Here is a 24,247-nt window from a genome sequence, read left to right as displayed (position 1 = left end):
AAATGAGATCAATGGCTAGGATTAAATCAGCGGTTGGGAGATCGGCAATCCCCAACACAAAGGGCCGATGCGATGTGATCTGGACCATCTGATCGGGGATTAGATCAACGGTCCAGATTAAATCGGTGATCGATGAAGCCCGATAATAGGGCCAATGCGATTTGCGATAGCGATAGGCCGATAAGGGCCAAACCTGATAGGGATTATGGACCCGATTGCATAAAATTTGAAGTCTAGAAACATGGGATTTCTTTGTATTTCCTGTGTATTAGGTTTTTTGATCATTTCGCCATGTGATAGCGAATTGTGATAAAATGGTGGACCCGATGGGTTTATAGGGGCAATTTAATGGAATTTGAAGTTCGGGACTTCGCGCCCGATAGTGTATTTTCAAGAAATCTTAGTGTATTGAAATTTTGTCCATTTTCGCATTTTTGCTTGGAAGAAGGCCCTGAGCCCTCTGTAACGGCCCTTGATCACTGTGCCACATTGCAAGCAGGAATTTTTGGCATACAATGATGCGTTTTAAGCCACAAAGCCGTAGAGCCAAATGGCCATTCGAATAGGCAATGTGCAAAGAAGCCACAAAGCCGTAGGGGAGTAATTACACATAGAGAAATGGCTGTGGAAGCCGTAGAGCCGAGGAGAATACCTAAAAGAAGCCAGAGAGCACGATTGAGGGCAACACTTGACAGAGAGCTCAATTGACAACAACGAGTTGTTGCTAAAGGTCGCTGGAAGGTTGCTAAGGGATGCTTGGAGGTCGAGTGATCCATTGATGCACACAGAGGCTGAGAGAAGCTCGTGAGAGCCAGAGCCAGAGCCGAGAGCGAGAGTATCAGAGCCACAGAGCTCAAAGCAGACTTTAGAGAGCCATGGAGCTGTAGTGAAGCTGCAGAACAACAAAGGGTCAAAATGATCAGCTGTTGCTGGTGTCCAGAGTGGGCTGAAGATAGAAGAAGGCATTCCAGAGATAGTTAAGAGGATTCTAAGGGAGTTGGTGGAAGCTAGATCAAGATTACTCAGAGCGCTGATTGAAGGAGTTGAGTCCAGAGGAGCCTAGATCTGTCTGCAGAGTGAGGACAACTAGTGGGATAAGATGGCATTCTAAACCCATAGGTTCAATGTAAACCAATGGAGTTGAGTGAGGAGCTTGTAAAAAGATTTTAGCCATAATCCCAGAGAGCCTAGTTGAGTTGATTAGAGCTCACGGAGATGTAGCCCAAGAGTTTTGGGTGAACTCCTAATTAATATTGCTGTTATATGTGATTGTTAATTACTGCATTGTTCCACTGTTATATGTTTTATATCACTTTAAACAACAGAACTTACATCACATAAACAACTTTAAAATAAACATAAGCATACACCTATGTTCAAGCACATTATTAATTCCACATTGGTTAATCAATAACAAGGAAAATTTTAAGGATGGAAAATTTTCTTGAAGTTTAAAACATTGGCGAATCTCACTAATCCCTAATATGCAAATTATAAATGTCTATTGATATATTTGTAAAATTAATCAAATTTATAATTATTTTATATATAGTCTCTATATAATGTTGGCGATTTTTAAGGTAAAATAATTTTATATTCTAAAATTTGGGCGAATCGTCTTTTATAAAATTGGAAATTGGCGAATCTTTTTTGTGGAAAAATCATGGAAAATTAGCCCACTGGGCGAACATTAGCCCCTAAAATTTTCCATGATCAATAAATCTTGGGAGTATTTAAGCTTTGTGTAGGAATTTACAGGGTAAGTTCCTCAGAAAGAACACCAAAAGGACACCGCTCACAACCAGATCTCAAATCAATACACCAGTATTTTTGACGTGGTTAAAACCCTCAAAGTGCAAGGAGGGAAACAGTCCACGACCTATCCCAACGTGGGTACTACAGGAAATTTATTAATCAAAGAATGAAAATTTACATAAGCTTCTCTCATGCACGGATTACCCGAACAATGACCCTCCATGCGCTTTAAATAGAACTCATGGACCAATCGGGTGTCAAGCCACGGATCAAGTGTCGGTAATACCGAGGTGAGAGTGAACCGTCAGATCACTACATATTGTGACCATCGGATTGCAAGTTACAAAATGTACAACGGTAAAGAAAGACACTTTACCTAACTCTATACCTAACTCTATACTAGACCAAGTTGAACTTAACTATATCCTATGTGTCGGAATATCCTAACACTTTGGAAATGGGAGTGGTTCTTGTAAGCTAGATAAGAAGCCTTTAGCACCCCACTGTTCAGATTAGGTGCTATCAGAGCCTGAGATTGATTAACTCCACCTTCAAAGAAGGTTACATCAGAATGCTTGATTGACAGAGCAAAGACTGCTTGTCTGAAAGGTGTTTAAACAGTCAGAGGTTGATTGTATTCTTGTTTGCGGATTGACTATTGTTTGAGTTTGCAGAGGTGAAGGGAAAGCTATTGATAGCTTAGTCCAGAAAGGACAAGAAGGAAGAAGGGTTGAAGGAATTATTCTACCCCAAGGGACCTCAAGGAAATCCTTGAAGCACAAGAAGTTTATTGCAAAAGGTTGCTTGAATAAGCTCTTTATTAATCTTGTTTGAAGTTCTTTTGTTCATTGGCATAATGACAACTTCTACAAGTGAGTCCTCAAATTCTACTTTCTTCACAAGAGTCTTTGATGGAGACATGAAGTAAGACTGGTTCATCATGATGGACATGGTGAGAGAAATGTATGAGGATGGAAGGAAGAGCAGCATACTTAGAGAGTAGTGGAATTCCATGGAGGAAGAGAAGCAGATGCTTTCTGACAAATTGCAGGAAATGGAGAGGCAACTTCATATTGCAAATATGAACCTGAAAAGGATGCATGAGTTGGAGTCACAACTCTTTGTTGCCAAAGAAGCCTTTTGGCCAAGTATCAGCTTGAAGAAGAGGTAAACCATTCCAGTTTGTCTTCAAATTCTTCTAAGAATGTTTATATTGGTTCTTTTGAAAAACCTACCAGAGGCATAGGTTCCAAGCTAATGTCCAAGATGGGTTATGAGGGAAAAGGCTTGGGTAAACATGAACAAGGTATTACTGAGCCAATAATGGTTGAGGAAAGGCCAAGTATTTGGGTCTTGGCTATGGACAGTCTCATTGAGAGAGTTCCAAAGCTACCATGAAGGCCATTGAAACAGTTCCAAGAAGGAGTTTCATTTCAGGTCCTCTACCTCAAGAGTGTGCAGATTGTATTCAGGAGGAATGCAATGGCTTGAAACATCATTTGCGCAATGTAGGTGTTCAGAAGCACATACTTGAACCAGAGAGTTTTGGAGACTCTAACAACCTTGAAGATATTGATGGTGTTCCAAAGGGAGCCACTTCTTCATTTGCTTCACCTCCTCATGAAGGTAATAAAGGTGAAATAGAAAGGTATAAATCTGGTTCTAATCATCTTCCTTTTGATTTTGCAAAGCATGATGAATTTCCACGTAGATATGGGAAAAGAAGTGCATTTTCCTTTTGTGGTTTGGATAACCATAATGTCTCTAGATGTTGGAAGAGAATGGCCACATACATGAAACTTTTGAAGGAAAGGAAGCAAGAAGCCAAAGGTCCATTGGACAAGGCAAATCATGCTGTCAAAAGGATGCACATGCAGTGCACTTACTGCCATAAGAAAGGGCATCTTGCTGAAAGGTGTTGGACTCTGAATCCATCAATGCTTCCACGAAAGCTGAAGAAGGTGGAAAGAGCAGACGACAGAATGGAAAGGAAGATTCCATGATTGATGTGTTTCAGGATGATTCACATGTTGATGCTGATGTGTAGACAAAGGTAGTACCTTTGAAAGGGATTGGTAAGAAATGGTTAGAGTTCTTATCCAATTAAGATTGCATGTCTATTGATGCATCTATTTGCATTTCTTTGTTAATGGAATGCAAGTTGCAGGATTTTACCAAGAAGGTGAATGGATAAGTTGAGTATGAGACTCACTTTGTTGCTGCAACATTATATTTCATTTCAGCTTCGAAAGTACAGTGTGCTTAAGTGAAAGTTGAAAGATGAAATGCATGCATGAGCTTGATGTGCATGAACACAGGGATGTTGATGATTTCCTTGTTTTTGAACATGTATTTGTAATTAACTTGCAGGGTTGATTGCTTTGACATGCATGTGATGTAATGTTGACTTGGGAAAAGTTAACTTGGTCTCCAAGATGGAGATAATGATGAAGTGTTTCATCTTTTGAAAAAGAGTCCTAATGGTCTTTTTCTACATGCTTGACTTGAAGGGTCATTTGTTGTAAAGGCATGTTTTGTGGGCTTGTTATCTAGTCCATCATTTCTATGCAGATGTAATACATGGAGGTGTTCACAAGATGTGAAATCTGTTTCTTTTGTTGAAGCAGGAGTTTAGAACATCCAGTTGTTTTCTGTATTTCTGTTGTTGTTAAAAGTTGTTGTTGACAGCTTGTCAAATAGGTACAAATGAAAGTTTTGTGGAGCAGATGTACTTCACATTTGTTTGAGCCACCTTGGATAAATGATCAAGGTAGAGAAGTTCAATCTACCTTCTATGACCATTTCAGCAGGAGTTCTGCAGGAAGGCAAGGCAGAAGGCAATTCTCCCCAGGAGGACCAGCACATCTAGGAAGGAAAGTGGTCAAAGGCTTTGGTTTAGAGGCACTGTGCAAGGAAAGTGTGTGGAGGCTGAAATAAGAGGGTGCTGTTACTCTCATTTACTATTCAGATCAGTATATCAATCTTTTGGAGACCAAAAGTTTTTTAGTGGGAAGGCATGATCCAAAATGGATTTTGGATAGAATTCTAAGTCTAAGTGTTACTCACAGAGGAAAATGAAAGTCCAAGGATGCTCCTGGAAATAGTCCCATTGTGTAGACATTTTCATTCTGAATCTACTACAATTTGAATGGGCTAAAACGGACCTCGGATGCAGAAGTTATCGCAGAAAGAAGTTGCCATTTTTCCTTTGAAAAAGAGGAAAAATCTTCAAAAAATGGCCTAAAAGGCTTTATAAAGGAAATCACTTCACAAATGGTTCAAGGGTGGACTTAAAGTAGAGGCGGAAGAGACCCCCTATCTCTGATCTCCGACATATTGGGTCGGAAGCAGGCATATGCAAATAATATAAGGAAAGGACCCCGGGCCGATGCGACATTGCAATCGCCGATGATTGGATCAGCGGATCGGCATCGGCGATGTATGGAACCCCTGGGCCGTAGCGAATGAGACATGTGACAACAGTCTGTGGCATGCGATCTGAGCTGTCAGATTAGAAATGAGATCAATTTCCAGGATTAAATCGACGGTTGGGAGATCAGCGATCCCCGACACAAAGGGCTGATGCGATGGCGATATGCGATGTGATCTGGACCGTCCGATTGGGGATCAGATCAACGGTCTAGATTAAATTGGCAATCAACGATCGACGAACCCCAATAATAGGGCCAATGGGATTTGCGATAGCGATAGGCCGATAAGGGCTGGACCCGATAAGGATTATGGACCCGATTGCATAAAATTTGAAGTCCGGAAACATGAGATTTCTTTGTATTTCCTGTGTATTGGGTTTTTTGATCATTTCGCCATGCGATAGCGAATTGCGATAAAATGGTGGACCCGATGGGTTTATAGGGGTGACTTAATGGAATTTGAAGTCCGAGACTTTGCGCCCGATAGTGTATTTTCAAGAAATCTCTTTGTATTGAAATTTTGTCCATTTTCGGGTTTTTGCCTAGAAGAAGGACCTGATCCCTCTGTAACGGCCCCTGATCAATGTGCCACGCTGCAAGTGGGCATTTTTGGCAGAAAATGATGCATTTGAAGTCGCAGAGCCGCAGAGCCAGATGGCCAGTTGAACATACAATGCACTGAGAAGCCATAGAGCCACAGGGGAGTAATGACACACAAAGAAATGGTTGGGGAAGTTGCAAAGTCGAGGAGAATACCTCAAAGAAGCCAGAGAGCACGATTGAGGGTAGCGCTTGATAGAGAGCTCAATTTACAACATCGAGTTGTTGCTAAAGGTCACTGGAAGGTTGCTAAGGGACGCTTGGAGGTCGAGCGATCCATTGATGCACGCAGAGGTCGAGAGAAGCTCGTGAGAGCTAGAGCCAGAGCCAAGAGGCAGAGTCAAAGCCGAGAGCGAGAGTATCAGAGCCACAGAGCTCAAAGTAGACTTTAGAGAGCCATGGAGCCATAATGAAGTTGTAGAACAACAAAAGGTCAAAATGATCAGCTGTTGCTGGTGTCTAGAGTGGGCTGAAGACAAAAGAAGGCATTCCAGAGATAGTTAATAGGATTCTGAGGGAGTTGGTGCAAGCTAGAGCAAGATCGCTCAAAGCACTGATTAAAGGAGTTGAGTCCAGAGGAGACTAGATTTGTCTGCAGAGTGAGGACAACCAGTGGGATAATATGGCATTCTAAACCCATAGGTTCAGTGTAAACCAATGGAGTTGAGCGAGGAGCTTGTAAAAAGATTTCAGCCATAATCCCAGAGAGCCTAGTTGAGTTGACTAGAGCTCACGGAGACGTAGCCCAAGAGTTTTGGGTGAACTCCTAATTAATATTGTTGTTATATGTGATTGTTAATTACTACATTGTTCCACTGTTATATGTTTTATATCAGTTTAAACAACAAAACTTATAACACATAAACAATTTTAAAATAAACATAAGCATACACCTATGTTCAAGAACACTATTAATTCCGCATTGGTTAGTCAATAAATCTTGGGAATATTTAAGCTTTGGAAGTGGGAGTGGTTCTTGTAAGCTAGATAAGAAGCCTTTAGAGCCCCACTGTTCAGATCATCATAGGAGGAGATAAGAGTCATGAACCTTCTAGAATCATATAGAATGAAAGAATATTGATAGAACCCTATGCACATTTTGCTCAATCTCGTTCAGCTCAGTCTAAAGAGGGCCTAAGTTCATTGCAGTGCAGGCCACAGTGGGCTTGCCTGCTTTACAACACACTATCTCAAGGCTTGGGCTGCGCTGGTGTCCCAAGGAGGCATTTCAAGAAGGCTTCAGGCCATGAAACTTTCATAGAAGGAGAAATTCAATGAGTTGACTTCTCTAGGGCATGTAATAATTGAATTAGGGTTTGATGAGCCCTAAAAGTACTGATCTGAATGTCGAGAGTGATGTGCCAAAATAGACCTGTAACAGTTTCCCCCTAAAGCATGAAGTCAAAAATGATAATGTCGAGTGATATGCTTTACGATGTGACGGAGAAGAACTAAAGCAGATGGTGACTTGCATCGATTACAATACATAACATCATGATATTTTGAATTTTTTTATGAATTGCTGAGGGAAGGCATACCCATACTCAACATATAAACCTTCATTACATGTACATAGATAGTTGTCTACAGATATAGACCCATGATGGGATGATCATCAGTGTAAAGCCATCGTACAAATGATTTAGTAATCTCCTGAAATCGCAGCCTGAATGGATAAAACTAGATCTGGGGTCTTCTATCTTGTCCTATCGTTCGCTCAAGTACGAGTCTAACCATGTGAATATGTGATTTGAAGTCGAACATGGGAAGACATTGTCTAATTACCAACCGACGATGTAAGCTGTTAACAGATGTGAGATAGATCACCGATAATGATAATGATTCTCAAGGTACTATAGTACATTCTACATGGTGTGAATGGATTTTTTGATGTTGAACACCATACAAAGTCTTTTGATTGAAGGCCAATGATGTCAACCTATCGTCGGAAGAGAGAAAATTTCCATTGATGTATGCAAGCCCCAAGGTACTAAAAGGGTGTTTCTAAGTCAACTTATTGGATAATGTGCTGATGTCAACAAGAAGCGACTTGTCACAAGAGGGCCTTGATGTATCCCACATCAACGACTTGAAACGAGTGTAATGATTTTGGAGACGGAATGTGACTTACAACACAAGGTTCAGGAATGGCGGTCATTAAAATGAAGGTTTATGAGTATTGAAAAGGATGAGTTTTACTGAGTGACTTCTCTTGAACATGTCAGTGACATTGAATGGATTGGCAGCATTGACGCAAAACCAATGTGATGGATGGTGTGATAGACCATGGGTATGATAACCATCAAGCAGATAACCCAACCCAAATAGTCATGGAGATGAAGTGAAAGTGTCATGTTCAAGAGCGACTTGCTACCATAAAGTGATTTATCCCATTTCCCATTTTCCCCAGTGATTTCTGACCAGTACCTCTTTATTTTTTAACAAGCTTGAGGAGGATAACATATGCTTGTAGTATAATTAAACCCTTTGGGTGAATCCATCGCTATGTGATGTTTTAACGAGCCTAGCGAAGGTGAAACTTGGTCTTGTCATGATGGACAAGTTTGTCGGTATTTGATGTTTTAGCGAGGTTAACGACAATGAGAACTCGGTCCTTTTCATGTTTAGAGAGTTTGAAAAAGGACAAAAAGAAAACTCCACAAGTTCTTTTTCGTAAGTTTGTCTCTCAAGTCCGAAAAAGCATAAAATAATACAAGAGAGAACCTATTGACCATGTTCGATCAACGTATTCCTTTTTCATAAATAATCTATCTTGGTCTGGAAAAGGGTTAAACTTATACTGAGTAGATGTCATTTCCAATCCGTTAACGAGCTGAAAAGGACAAATGCTCTACAATCTTTTCATATTTCAAGAGTCTGAAAAGAGCTTAAAGAGGACTCCAGGGGGTATCCTTTTTCGATGTTTAACAAATCTCGAAAAAAGAGATAAAAGTATGCTCTGTGGTCAAAAGTACAATTCGTGCACGTCAAATTCACTGTACCAGCTATAATTATGTTTAAAGAAACACTAAACGGATTAAACATACCTATTTAATTGCTAAAAATGGGTAAAAGCTATAGTTTATTCATTAAATGACATGAAGTAACCATAAAACAAGAATTTACCAAGTCATTTTCACCATTTGATATTTACCATTCAGTTTTGTGCTCTGAACCAATTTTTTACCTTGAACTTTAGCCGTTGATTGCGAGAGATTCTGTGGATCATTTGTCGCACCATTAGGACTAGATAGGAGATCTACCTTTTCTCTTCCCTTTAAGTGCATTATTTTATAGTTTCATGCAAGTTTTTTAGGTTTTTTGGGTCCCTAGGGTAAATATACTTCTCCTTGGGATCAATGCAGCCTATCACATTGAAAATTGTGCTGTAGTGCACCCAAACAAAAGTGTACCTGCTCTCTAGTGCACTGTTTCAAGGCCTGGGTTGCGTTGGGCGCATTTGATGAATTTGTTTCTCTTGTTTTACCCAAAAATCCTTCAATTTTTTTCATGTAATAGATCCTGACTAAGATTATGGTTTTATCACAGTCTTTGATCGGATCAGAATGACTATTACTTGGTGAGAAAGAGAGCATGAAGAATAGGAAATGGTTTCCCTTAATGATCCGGGTGCAGTTGAGGCCCTCAAAGACTGTGGGTTGCTCAAATACTTCAGGTTGTTGTGGATGAGGCAAGAACTAGAACTATTGCAGTTCCTAGTTCATTCATGGGATCCAACGGATCAGGCTTTTCACATAGGAGGAAAAGTGCTTCCTATATTGATCGATGATGTTTACTTCCTTACAAGGTTGTCGAGACGTGGTGCCCCCATATCTCTTTCAGGTTCTTCCCGTGGGGGTGAATCAGTGAGGGACTACATTCGACAGTTCTGTCGGCCAGGTACACAGCCTAGCAAGGATGGGAAGATCAACATCAGGGATGTTCGTGATTTTCCTTTGCGAACAATCCTTTTCACTATCGCAAAGTTGGCAGGTAGTGCGACACTTCATCTGGTGAACATATCATATATGCAGTTTGCACTTGAGTGCCTTGAGCCAACTACATTCAACTGGTGTGAGGCAGTTCTCTCTTCGATGAAAGAGCAACTAACCAAGGTAAAGAGCGGTAAGATGAAGAATTTTAGCTATGGTTCAATCTTGATTGCCTTTACCTTAGAGAGAATTCCATTGATGCAACCTTAGTATGTGGCACTAAGTTTGACTAGTCCTAGAGATCCATGGATGCAGAGATGGGTTGAGTTGATGGCTCGACATGCTGGTCAATCATCAATCTCATTTCCTCCTGCATTCTTTAGTTGGTTCAGTTGACAACACCTTGTCATCGAGGAGCATCCGTATGTGGGGATGGACTTTCGTGGAGATCCAGATTTGAGGTTACCAGTGGGTGCCCAATAGGGTTATAGGTTAATTGTTTTGACCAAGTGTTTTTAATTTTTAAGTTTATACATGTTTTTGTGTTTTTAATGTCTCCAAGACTAAACTAAAAATGTACTCATGCATGTAGATGTTGGTACTATTCAACCTATGGGTCATCAACAAGAGGCGGGTGAACCAGCATGGAGAAATGTCAGAAGAGAAGTTCTCTAAGATTTGGATTTGACTGAGACACTGGCAGAGTTACAGGATCATATAGAGGGGTTAACCCTCGATATTCTGAATATCTGGATCGAGGAGTTACCAATGAGGTTGCAATGCCACGCTATTGGTGTTCCTAGCCGTTAGATGAGGCCATTACACATGATAGCTCAGGTTGTGACCTGTTATCATGAGCATCATTAGGTCTACTTAGGATTTTTTTCTATATGCATTTTGAGTTTCGAGGTCAGATGACCAACATGTCTTGGACACAAATTTTCTAAAAACTTTAAAACATCTATCTATTTTTCTTTCAGTGTTTTTATATATGGTTATGTGTGATCCTATTCAGCTATTGATGTGAATTGAAAAAAAATTACTTTTACATGTTTTGCAAATCTCTATTTAACACATAGTTCGCTAATGAATCAGTTAATGTGTTAAAGTTCTTGGAAATGTGTTGATATTGCATGTAATCAAAATGTCTTTCCAAGATACGAACTCTAAGGAACATACGATAAATTTTTGGATTTCAGATAGTATAAACATTTGTTAGTTGCAGTACGACAAGTTGTGAGTCCAGCCTAATGATGATTCGGCAAATGCCAAGCGAAATGGCATCAGAGAGGAGTTCGATCAACGTGTTATACTCAGCGATATTGTTCATAGAACGACTGATACAAATCCCTTGAAAACTCACTAACTCGCCACTTGGAGCGAATATGGCCCATGCCACAGAAGATAGGTTCTGCGTACTATGCTTAGCACTATCAGCATAACTAACAAATGGTTCCAAAGATTCTGACATCTGCAAGAAATGAAAAGAAGATTACTTAACCACATAAAAACTTTAAAAATCACACTGTAACACACACACTCAAACAAATTATGTATTATTGTTCATTACTACGCAAAATCAGGCATAGAAATGTTTCAAATACAACCCATTACAGGGCTACGACAATGGAGTCCCATTATAATCAACTAACTCATAAGCACCTTTTGCCAAAACATGCTTGACAATATAGGGGCCCATCCATAATGGTTCAAATTTCCTTGCTCCTAGTTTATCAGCTTCCTGATCATAAAACAAGACCAGGTCTCCTTCTGAGAAAATGTGAGGCTTGACATTTCGGTCATATTGCGCCTTTATCCGTTTGTTATGTGCTTCATTAACCAAAGCGGCTTCACAACAAGTTTCATATAGATGGATGAGCTCTAAGAAACGTGCTTCTTCTTCAAAAGTGTCGGGTAATAGGTCAATCACGAGTTTTAATAACGAATTTTCACATTGTACAGGCAAGATTGCCTCCAGGCCATACACCAATTGAAAAGGTGTGAATCCAGTTGCATTTCTCAGCAAGGTTTGATAAGCCCACAAAGTCAAGTACAAGATTAAATGCCAGTTTCATTTATGAACTCCTATCATATGTTGGAGCATTCACTGAAGGATTTTGTTGATAGCCTCAACTTTTCCATTAGATTTCAGATAATAGGGAGTAGAACTATCATGTGAAAGTCCTAACTTAGCAGTCAATTCAGTCATCATATGGTTGCAAAAATGTGACCCATGATCTGTAACTATAGCCTGTGGTACACAAAACTGTGCAACCACATGGTTGAAGAAAAAAAGAGTAGCAGTCTCACCACTGTTGTTTAATGTAGGCATGGCCTCGACCCATTTCGTAAAATAGTCCATGACGACAATTATATACCCATGCCCCCCAGTCGAGGTAGGGTTACATGTCATAAAATCAATGCCCCATTTTTGAAAATTGTCCAACAACGATGATAGGATGCAATGGTGCAGGTGGTAATGATGTTTTGCAATAAAAAATCTAGCATGCATGACAACTTCTAATAGCAATAATGCAATCATTGAATATGGTTGGCCAGAAGTAACCAACACGGAGAATCTCCTGTGTGGTAGAATAACCAGATAAATGTCCACCACAAGCACTAGAATGCAAATCATTCAAACTTTCTTGGCCTCCTCATGAGTGAGGCACCTTTGTAAAATCGTATCGATACCACGACAATAAAGAGTGTCGCCAATGATTAGATAATCTTTGGCTTGGAAACGAATATGTTGCTGTTGTGAGCGAGAGGTATTAGGCCAGAAAGTTTGGGTCTAGAGATATATCATTATATCTCCATACCACGGGTCAGATGACGAAATCAGGAACAAATACTCATCCAGAATTGATAGTTCCGTTGTTGAATCGGTATCAGTTGAGGGAAGGTCGCAAAGAAGCTTGACGAAGACTATAGATTTCTTTGATGAATTCCAAGTCAAATTCCTGCAAAATTACAATCCATTTCGAGTACTTTCCCCCAAACAATTGACGCGAAAGAATGTATGTCATAGGGTTGCAATATGAAATGACAATGGTCTTTCGGAGCAGGATATAGTGGTGAAATCTCTATACAACTTAAATAGTAGATAACGCTAACTATTCGACATATGAGTACTTAATTTCCATATCATTGAGATTGTGAATCAAATAATATATCGGATGTTCAGTCCCATCTTCTTCTTGGACTAAAACCATAGCAATGGTTGTAATTGCAGTGGCGAGATACAGGAAATAGTCGTTTTGATAATTAGGGGCATATATCAATAATGCTCGAATCAGGGTATCTTTGAGAGCATCAAAGGAAGCTTGCGCAACCTGATCCCAATGGAAGGGTATCCCCTTTTTCAAAAGATGAGTAAATCCTTTAGCCATTTCAACGTAGTTGGGAATGAACCTCCTTAGAAGGTTAGCCTTCCCTTGGAGTCTCTGTAACCGCAGTAAATTGGAAGGTGGAGGCAGATCAAGAATTGCCTTCACCTTCAAAGGGTTGAGTCAAATTCCTTCTTTAGACACTACGAAACCAAGAAAACAACAAGAACCAACACAAAGCACACATTTCTGTAGATTGAGATGAAATTTGTAGTGTCAACATCGTAAAAATATAGCTCTCAAATGTTGCGGGTGATTAACCCATTTCTGTGAATGAGCAAGTAGATCATCTAGATAGGGTTGAACAATGTGTTTGATGTCATGGAAGGCATAATTCATTGCCCTCTAAAAAGTTTCCCCAGCGTTCTTCAAAACAAAAGGGAGTTTCCTATACGCAAATGTGCCCTAGGGACAAATAAAAGCAGTTTTATGTTGGTCATCTTGGCGGATATTGATCTGATTATAGCCGGAAAAGCCATCCATAAATGAGAATATTTCACATCCGACACAGTCATCAATTATTTGGTCGATAAAGGGAGTAGGTGTATTTTGGACAATAATTATTAACATCCCTATAATCAACACACACTCGTATTTTTCCTTTATTCTTCATGACAGGAACGAGATTGGAAACCCAATCGGTGAGAGGAACATGGTAAATGAAACCAACATGCAAAAGTTTTTCAATTTATACTTTAATGGCAACAACCTTCTTTGGATGAACAGGACGGAGGTTCTGTCGTACCGGTTTGATATCAGGATACATTTTAATTTCATGTTCAACTATACTAGAATCAATTCCTGGCATTTCCTCATATGACTAGGAAAATATGTCACAGAATTCACGGAACAGAGCATGGTAAGTTTCAAGTTCGGACAGAGAACAAGATTTTCCAACATGGTTGTTCTCTATAATTCCAGGTTTGGTCGAAATGTCAATAGAAATGGTTTCTTCGATATTTGACAAGTTTCGTTTGGAATCGACTGTGTCTATAAATACAAAATTCGAAAGGAAATCAACAATTGAAAGATGATTTGGTTCATTTTAAACATCTTCTCTGTGATCTGGAAGATGGGATCGATGATGATAATCTTCCCATGGTTCTTATTCTATCATCATTGATTGGATGATTCCTTCATCAGTGGAAAATGTACGTGAAAAAGGATCAGAGGAAGTACCATATTCTAACAAACGACCAACCCATACAATTGGTGATATTGAATTTGGGTTTGCTGTACAAGCCAAAAAGATTGATTGCTATGCAAGCTCAATGGGGCTTAGCGGCATGATTTCATTATGCATATCATCTTCAAAATTATTGGGAATCTTCCATGAATCAGATGAAGTGGAAGATATCATGTTGCAAGTCTCAAATTTTGCCACTTCTGCCATTTGTGATGGTGACGGTAGTGAAAAAGTACCCATTAGGGAAGGATCTTTAAAGAGACCTACTCCAACATTCTGAAGAGATATTGGGGGTCCATGAACTAACAAAATGCTTCCAGTAGCCTGTGAACTAGAGGCAAAGAAGTCGAGTTGATCAATTACTGTGATTCCACCTTTATGAGGGAAGCGATCATACCAAAGTATGTCGAAACCAAAGCAGCCATAGCATAAACCCAAGATCTTCCTAGCAAAATGTCGTAGTCAAGGGTTCCGTCAACGACCTCAACTTCAACAGTTGCAGTTTTCCCCCCTAGTTCTATCTGTAGATTACTTAAAATTCCACAAGGTGTATAAGTGCGACCATAAAAAGCTTTTAAAGTTGTAGGTGACCGTGACAAAGGTGGGGAGCCAAGTGTTTTCCAGCAACTCATCGACATGATACAAGTAGAAGCACCCTCATCAACGATGGTTCAGTGAACAAGTTTATTCAAAGCCTTTACTTGGATCAAGAAAGCTAATTGAGATGGTAATTGCGGCGTATATCCCGCATGGTTAAAAACCACAAGATTGGAATCCGTTGGCTCAATTCCACCAATTGCTGACAATAAAGCTTTCTTTTGGGAGGGACAATTTTGAAGCACCTCAAGCATCGACATAGCAAAAGGTGACTGAGCCAAATCTTCTACTATGTTATAGTTTTGCACTGCACGAGCTTGAGGGTTGAATGTAGACTTATGTACAACTCCTTTAGCCGGTTTTATTGTTAACTATGGTGCAATAGGTGGTGGAATAAGATCAGATGAAGTTGAAGTCAAAGGATTTGGTTGATCTGAAGCCTAGTTATTCGACGATGATGATGGATTACCATAATATTTACTTCGTGTAGACACCAAAACATCAATTTTAGGCTTAGAGGCGGATAGCATAAGCACTTGTGAAGTGGAAGGATGATCTGTAGCAACCAAATGAGTCTCCAGATTCAGAAAAGGATTTGTCAACACTGCGGATGCATTAGAAGTCTTAAGAAGTTTTGGGACTTCAGAGCGGTGAGGACAGTCTCGTGTAAAATTATCCTCGCTACAGACCAAACATGGATAACGAGGTTTCCTATCCGGATCAGAGGAATCAGATGATTTCTCTTGAGGGGGAGGGTTTTGTTTCTTTTTAGCTTTCCCCTTCTTCTTGCATCCAGGTTTCTTTTAATTCTTGCCTTTGTCAGATGACATGACATTTATTTCAGAAGCAGGAGTATTATCAGATGTAGTAGAAGTTTGATTGGAAATAGCAAGTGTTTGACCAGATGGTATACCTGTTGTTTGTGTGCTTGAAGAACCAATCACACCGTCACCAGCATGAGAGTCCTTACTCAATGGGGGTGGAGGAACAATAAAAGATGGTCTGGATGCATTTGGAATTTTGTCATAGAGTGTGCCAAACTGAGTGTAAATCAAGTCTAAGTATTGGGCACGAGCAATTACTTGCTCTCTAGTGACAACTCCTCCTTTAGCCACATCCTCGGTGATAGATGGAAACACGGATTTTATAAACCAATCAGCTAAAAGATGATCAGGAACATAAGTCTTGACCATTCGATGATGACGATGCTACTCATGAATATGATTAGAGATGTGAGTAGCAGTAATCTGTTTAAAGTTGTTCAATAGTTCCGTTCCAGTTTCATATTGTATGGGTAACTGGAAGTGGGTTAAAAACGTGGTAGCTAAGGATGTAAAGTTATCGAATGAAGCTCGTGGTAACTCAATATACCACATTGCAGCTGGACCAGTAAGTGTTTGCTGGAAAAGACATAGTCTAACTGAATCATCATTCAGGGAGTTTGATGAACATCATAAATGAAAATTCATAACATGGTTGGACAAGTCTTCTCCAGGGTTTCCATTGAATTTTGAAATATCAGAACAAAATTGATGAGGAATCACCGACCACCAAGGTGCATAAAGAATTGGATCATTGGTAAGCCGATTTAAATCTGGTAATTCAAGTGTTGCAACAAAAGGCAACTGTCTATTGAGGTTAGGTTGAGCATAACCAGGGTAAGATGGAATTGTCTGGGCAATAGGCCTTTTCCTACCAGCATAAGGCATCTGCTGTTTGTATCCTTGATAAGGGTAAGTTTGTTGAGAAAATCCAATTTAAGGTGATTGTTGAGCACAGGGATAAATTCGCTGTTGTTCAAACCCGACATAGGCTTGTTGACTAGGACCTGGGTAAACTTGTTGTTGACTAAGTCCAGGATAAATTTGGTATTGCTGGAATTGCTGCTGTTGATACTGTGGCTTCCATGGTTGTTGATTTAACTATTGTTTCCCGCCAATGTAAGTTTGACTAGGTTGTGAATAAACTAAACTAGTGTAAGCCCGAGTCATTCCAGTAAATGGTAAACTAGCCTGAGGTTGTTGGATTCCAGGCACAAACGGTTGTTGTAAAATGGCCTGAGATGACTGAATGTGTAAACCTAAAACTTGGGGGTTTGAGGTTGAAGGACTAGCTTGCAAAGGTTGAGATACAACTAACTGAGCTTGCGACTGTGGTAAAGTTGTAACAACAGGCATAGTAGGTATGGATGAGACAGATTGCATAGGTTGTGATGGATACAAAAGCCTTGGTTGAATGGGCATTGTTGGCTGCCACTGACAAACAGTCATTCCAGGATGACCTAAAGACGACGACATACTGCCATATGGTTGCCCTCAAGAAAATGGGGGATAAGGAGATTGTGCATATTGTTCTCCGTATGGGTGTAATCTAGTGTAAAGCCGATACATTGGATGGTAACCAGATGAAATAACTTGATATTGACTTGCAAGCTGTTCAGTATCAGTTAATGAAGAACCAGATAAAATTCATGTTGAGGACATGGGTGAAGACCATGGACTAGAATCAACATCTGAGTGGGTTCTAGATAAAGATTGGTAACCTGGTGGGACAGACGAAACACCATACAAATGTGACTTAGGTGTCATGGTAAACATTGAAGAGGTAGCTACAGAGGATTTTGCCATAGCTGTAATAGATGGTACAGTCTAGGATGCTGATTTTGCCATAGTCAAATGTCCTAATAAATTTCCTAACGAATCAACGGGTTTCTGAAAGTAATTAGGATAAAAAAGAGTAGTAAAATGAGGAGTATGAGGATAAAGATAAAGTCCAGGTCCAAAGCGAACTGGAGTTCTGGGTGTTTCTTCCTCAGGTTCCTCTTCAATCGAAATCAAACTAGGTGGAAGGATTTCACCGTCAGGTCCGTAATAGATTTATGGTATTTGTTCCTACGGTAAAGGGGAAGTCTCAACAGTTATAGATGTCTGAAGATAAACTGGTCGATCGTCTTATGATATGGTAACAACTTCTGATTGTTCAACTTCAAGATCCAAGTGTTCTAGTAATAGAACAACAATTTCAGGTTGGGCTTCTTGAACAACTTCTAGTTCAAAATAACTTTTGTTTGAATAGTGATATGTTCAGGATCAACTTCTGGTTGAGCAGTTTCAGATTCAGAAGCAATTTCTTGTTGAACAACTTTGGGTTGAGCATCAACTTCTTGTTGGACAACTTGGGTTACCGTTTCACTAAGTTCACTTCTAGTGTCCTCAGGTAATTGTGGAGATTCCACTTCAGTAACAGATGTACCAGTAATTGTAGGAGTAACTAGGGTCACAGTACTTGCCAGTATAGGTGACTCTGGTAATTCAAATGAAGAACTAGAAGTTTGTGATGTACTGGATTCAGTCAAATGAGACCGCTTTTTCCAGTTAGGTGTAGCTTAAGGGGGTAAAGGTGGTTTACTCGTTGTCCTCCGTGAACGACGGGGTAAGGGTTGATGTTCCTCCAGGATTGCTAACTGATTTTATTACAAAAAGAAATAAACAAAAAGAGGGAAATATAGGCAAAAGGATTACTAGGCAACTGTGAACTGCAATATATTGCCTCAGTAAACCAAGGACTTAACATACGTGCAGGAAATCTTCCCGAATGTTGTGTTCGATGTATCGCAGTGTACAAGGCGGCTGACTTGGTTACCTAAGGATGGATATCAACCTAATGTAGTCCTCCCATATATACCTGAAAGTGCGTGGAGGCCCAATCCGTGTTAGTGCTATCTAATGTGAAACCGCACAATGAGAGAATTCCTTTATAATTTTCATACTATAACACCGCCCTATATACCCGAAGGTACATGGACGAGCTACGATATACTTACGTATGTGGAATGAGGTATCACACTTGGAATTTATTGCAGACAATTAACGACAACTGCTATGTTTTACGATGCCGGAACACGTCTCTAGCCTAGAACCTCTAAATTTTATTCATTAGGTGACAATGCTCCATTAGGTTAACTGATATAACTTTTAAGTTGATCATGATTAAGAGTTTGTCTTTCAGGTTTACCACGTGATGTCTTTGAAATTCCTAGAATTCAACTATGATGAGAAACATTCTTTTCATTTGATTTTGAACAATGAAAACCTTAACTACAAGGGATAAAGCAATTAGAATGTTTAATCAAAGAGAAAAGAGCACATCTAATGCAATTTCCCTAAACTATTCCTATAAGCACCCAAAAACCTCTAATTGCATTATGCAAGTTTTTCTTTCCAATTCCCTTAATGTTGAGATGAACAAAAGGAAACTAATGCACATACAATCAATCAATCTTTTTGCAAGAAATAAAGACTTTACAATAGTTCCTTTTCGAAAGAAATGAATACTTTACGACACTTTCTTTTCAGAAAATATTAATCGACTATAAGCTAACTTTGAAAATGAATTGATAATGATAAAGAAATCATTTAAGAAACACCAAACAATCAAGGCCAAAGTAGGGCTAGGAAGAGAAATAAAACTTGATTTCAGAACCACAAGAATCATTGATCTTTCAGCAAACAACAAGAGAAACAAATTTGGAAAAATCGAATCAAAGGTGGTTTTTTTAGCCTAAAAGGAATCGACACAGGCTAGAGAGGGAGACAATGCACTGCAATGCACTGTCTCTAAGGCAGGGGTTGCTCTGCAGCGCACTGTGTCAAGACAAACACTGCACTGGTGCCAGAGAGTCAATTCAAGAGACATTCAAGCACAATTTTTTACTAAAAACACTTCAAGAAGACTTAAATATGATCAATAAAGCTAAGCAAAGTCTACTAGTGTGTAATATGATGAGGGTAAGCCACCAAGAATGATAGTCGTTTCCCAGTACGGTCGCCAATTTGTTATATGGAATTTGCATCTATGGATAAACACATTTTCCCTAGGTGGGTGATTACACCTAGAACAACAGAAAGAAAGTAGTTTAACCTTTTCTTATAGAAGATAGATGAGATGGAGGAACTTATTTGTTGCCTTTCGCTTCCTAAATCTCTTTTGAATTGCTCCCATCACTCCCACTTGAACTAAATCCACTCAAAAGGTACTTGCATCAAGAGAAACAAAAACAAGAAATGATCAAGGCATACATGAACTATCGACTATAAAACAATGGAATCAAATACACTGGAACACATTATGATCACAGATATGAACAATTATATGAGAAAAGGAATAAGCTCTTTATTAATGTAGAAGGAAGAGTATCACCCAATACAGTTCGATCTTGTGCCACTCCTCTAGCTTCATTCCAACCCTTGCCATATCAAAAGCTCAACACTCTAGCAGCATAACATTGTTTAACATAAACTCAATCCTCAAACCAACAAAATGTCCTTAAAAACTTCAGATTCTAGCCCCCTTGATCACTATGATGAGTGCTCAGTTTATAGGAAATGGAGGTGGTTTTGTCATAAATGAGGGTATTGAATGGTGTTGAAAAGTGTGCAACAATAAATTCTTGTTGAGAATGCAACAAGATGATGGAGCTTAGTGGAAAGGAGTTGCCTTCACTAAGTGGGCCCGCAGGAAAATTATGGCGCAAGTTCTATTTTTGGATCCCAACAGGGATGATCACAGCAGGGATGATCACAACAGGAGTGATCACAGCATGAGTGATCACAGTAGGAGTGATCACAGCAGGAGTGATCACAGTAGGAGTGATCACAGCAGGAGTGATCAAAGTCTATTTTTAGACTGGCTGTCAAAAATAGAAAAGTCAAATATTATTGTCTCATAATAATATTTGGACTATAAACTTGATCTTATTCTCTTGGAGCACTTCAATTTGAGCTACAGAGGTGGCACATGCAGCTGTCAGAAGGAAGTACGCTTTCTTTGTGGGTCAATTGAGTTGTTGCATGCATGACTTCAATTAGAACTCAATCAGTTGAGTTTGGTGGAGTTGATTGTAGAGTTAATGAAGTTGTGTTCAGTTTGACTTGGTTAAACTAGTTGTAATTAGTCTAATTGAAAATAGACTAATGATGAGTTGTTAAACTAATTATTAACTCATAATGCAACTATAGAATACATCAGTTAACTCAGTTGCTTGTCAGTGCATGTTCAGTTCAGTAGGGACAGGTGTTAGAGGATCAGATTGCTATCAGTTGTGCATGATGATTTGCACAATCAAAGGGATTGAGTGTGCCAATGAATTGGCCAATACCAAGTATTATAGCCTCTTCTCATGCTTTCCAAGTGTGAGTGATTCTTTGGAGGTTAAATACGAGTTTGGTAAACCATTCTCATTCATTCTTGAGCAGGTATTAAGCTGTGGAGGCAGGCAAGCAGCGGGGGAGATTTGGAGATCAGATCTGAGCTGTATTGTGTGTAGCATGTGGAGATAGTATTGAGTACTTGTGAGGAGTATTGTACTATGTATTGTTACATGATTCAATAACTATAATATACATATAGTTGGGGTTTTTAGTGAGATGCTTTCCCCAGGGAAATACTGTGTTGATATGTGTGATTGATGCTTCTATGTGCGCCTGTGAATGTTTCTGCTTCTGTAAATTGATGATCATCGTAGAGGAGGTTATGTATTATGCATGTTCCGCTTATAAGTGTATAATCAAGATAATCTCTATGAATATGTGTCATATTATTCAAAATTTCTACAAATGGCTTTCCAATCTTGGATTCAGTTTCCATGGAGCAAGGGATGAGAGGATAGGAAGTTAATGGATCCTTAACCTATCCAATTTTGAGCTCATAGGAGGAGATAAGAGATGGGAACCTTCTAGAATCATCTATAATGAAAGAATATTCCCAGAACCCTATGCAAATTTTGGTCAATCTAGCTCAGCGCAGGCTAAAGAGGGCCTAAGTTCACTGCAGTGTAGGCCACAGTGGGCCTGCCTGCTCTACAACGCATTGTCTCAAGGCTTGGGCTGCACTAGTGTCCCAAGGAGGCATTTCAGGAAGGTTTGAGGCCATGAAACTTTCATAAAAGGAGGCATTCAATGAGTTTACTTCTCTAGGGCATGTAACAACTGAATTAGGGTTTGATGAGCCCTAAAAGTACTGATCTAAATGTCGGGAGTGATGTGCCCAAATAGACCTGTAACAGAGGGGTTTATGTTTTTCATCCTAGCATCTCCATTAGTTTCTCTGATGGGAAAAACACCCTCAGCTCTATTTTTCAGCTCCTTCTCTATCTTCAATTCCATTTCTATTTTCAGCCATGGTGTAGGTTGGTGGGATGGTCTATTCTTCTTCCCTAATAGGCTCTTCAATGATATCTGGTTGTTCGCCTAATAGGTCCTCTAGCTCACAACCACCGAAGAAGAGGGAAGGTTGGCTGATAGATGTAGTGGGGGTATTTGGAATTTTTTTTCCTGAGAATTACCTGTAGAACAAAAATAAATCAAAGATTGAAACTATTTGTTGAATGGAACTACTTTCAGAATTATAAGAAAGCAAAGATTGCAACTATTTATTGAATGGAAGAAAAAAGAAAACATAAATCACATCTACTTAGACACCTCCTAGACAACGACGCCAAAAAGTGATGAGCACCAGTATTACAGCAAGAATGTTTCAACTCCTGGGGCTACCAAATTTACTTCATCAACCCAGGGTTTATACAAACTTGGAGGTGATAGTGTTGTATACACAGTAGATGCAATGGTCTACTCTTGCCACTTTTCAACTGGGGTGATAGACCACTAAGGTTTTTCAAACTAGTCTTCTATTTACTAGAAGGAGTTTGACTACCAAATGGAAAAGGGAAAATTATTCTTAATGCAAGAAGGGAATGTTGCCTACTTAGGAAATGAAAGTGCTGAACCGGAAGGTGCTATAAAGTGACATGAAATCATCTAGCTAAGCATATACACATTTTTCTTACAAAAGAGACCTAACTTAACCTTTTATGTAAGATCTAGTTATTTGGAATAATTGAGCATGGAATTTTATCTAAGAATTACTGTGACTGTTGCATGCATGTGCTAACTTAGAAATTGCAGAAAAAAGCCTTTTATTTTTATTTTTATTTTTATGAATGCAAATGCTAATTTAACCAATTTGTTCTTTGGAAGGGGAGACATGTATGAGGGAACATGTCTGGAATAGTGGTAAGGGTATGGAAGCCAAGTAGAGGCCTAAACTAAGATTATATGAACATTTATGCTCAATTCGGGCTTCAAATAGGCTGCTACAGGGTTCTTACTACAAGATGTCCTAGTTCTACAACATGATGACCTGTTTTACTACACGAAACATGTTGAAATCTTATAAGGAGGTAGGAAAGGTAGAATGAAGTGTGGGAAATGTGTTTAATGGGGAAACAAGGCAAGTACGAGGTGCACACTACCCAAGGCTCGGTCAAATGCTTGAAGATGGTTGGATTTTCTCAAGGAAATGTCCACTTTGCTTACAAAAAAAGAATTCAGATTAGGGTTTGGTGGACTTTGGCGGCATAGGTGGAGAAGACTTGGTTGAGGCAAATGAGATGAGGTCTCCCTATAGATCAGAAGCTCCTGCAACAACATACACTCTTTTCTCCATTTATGCACAATTTTTTATACATGGACAAGATTAGTTGAATGTAGAAAAAACAAATTTATTAATAACTAATGGCTAAGTTTATGAGTGGAAGTGCTTCTAAACCATAACAAACTCAAGATATAAAAATGACAATTGTAGATACTTCTAAGACATTTAGGGACAATGATCTATTCAACAAGAAACCCTAGGTTATGCAGTAATCAAACAATAAATATGTTTTTGGGCTGTGTGAATGGGACCCTCAAATAATGATCCCATAAGGGAGATGAGTTAAAGGCCACTATCATAAGATTTTTTGAAGTGTTTACTATCACTACGATACCATTGATCTAGCTATCCACAAATGGAAGCAAATTAAGTAATCATCCAAATACTTGCATATTAAACAAAACCAAAACCACTTCAGCAACTAACTATGAATGTAATCTAAGCATACATGTACAAAAAGAAGAACATTTGGTGGTAGGGTTGGGCCCTAACCCAAGAGCTTCAGCCCTTTGAGTCAACTCAGTGCTGGATCAAGGGAATGCTTTTCATTTTCATTAAAATATCAAAAATACATTAGAGTTATCAGTCATAATGTCTTAGCTCGAAAATGCCTCTTGGATACAACAAAAAAAGTCGAATCCTAATGAGGCTCTAAGCCTTCTTATTTATAAAACTGAAGATACCAACAACTTCCTTAAATTTAGGGAGGCTTGGCTCCCAACTCGTGATCAAATTGTCGTCAACTATCACTAGCTTGGTTGCCAATGACCTAGGTGGCTTGGCTGCTTGTAACTCTGAGCTGATGAGATCTGGTGGAGAAATAGTTGAGTGAGTGAGGAGTTAAGGAGAAAGATCCAATCCCCTAAA

Source organism: Pinus tabuliformis, chromosome J (assembly GCF_031772625.1).
Source record: "Pinus tabuliformis cultivar Carrire ecotype Pingquan chromosome J, CPIR1, whole genome shotgun sequence".
NCBI lineage: Eukaryota > Viridiplantae > Streptophyta > Pinopsida > Pinales > Pinaceae > Pinus > Pinus tabuliformis.
This window is presented reverse-complemented; position numbering follows the sequence as displayed.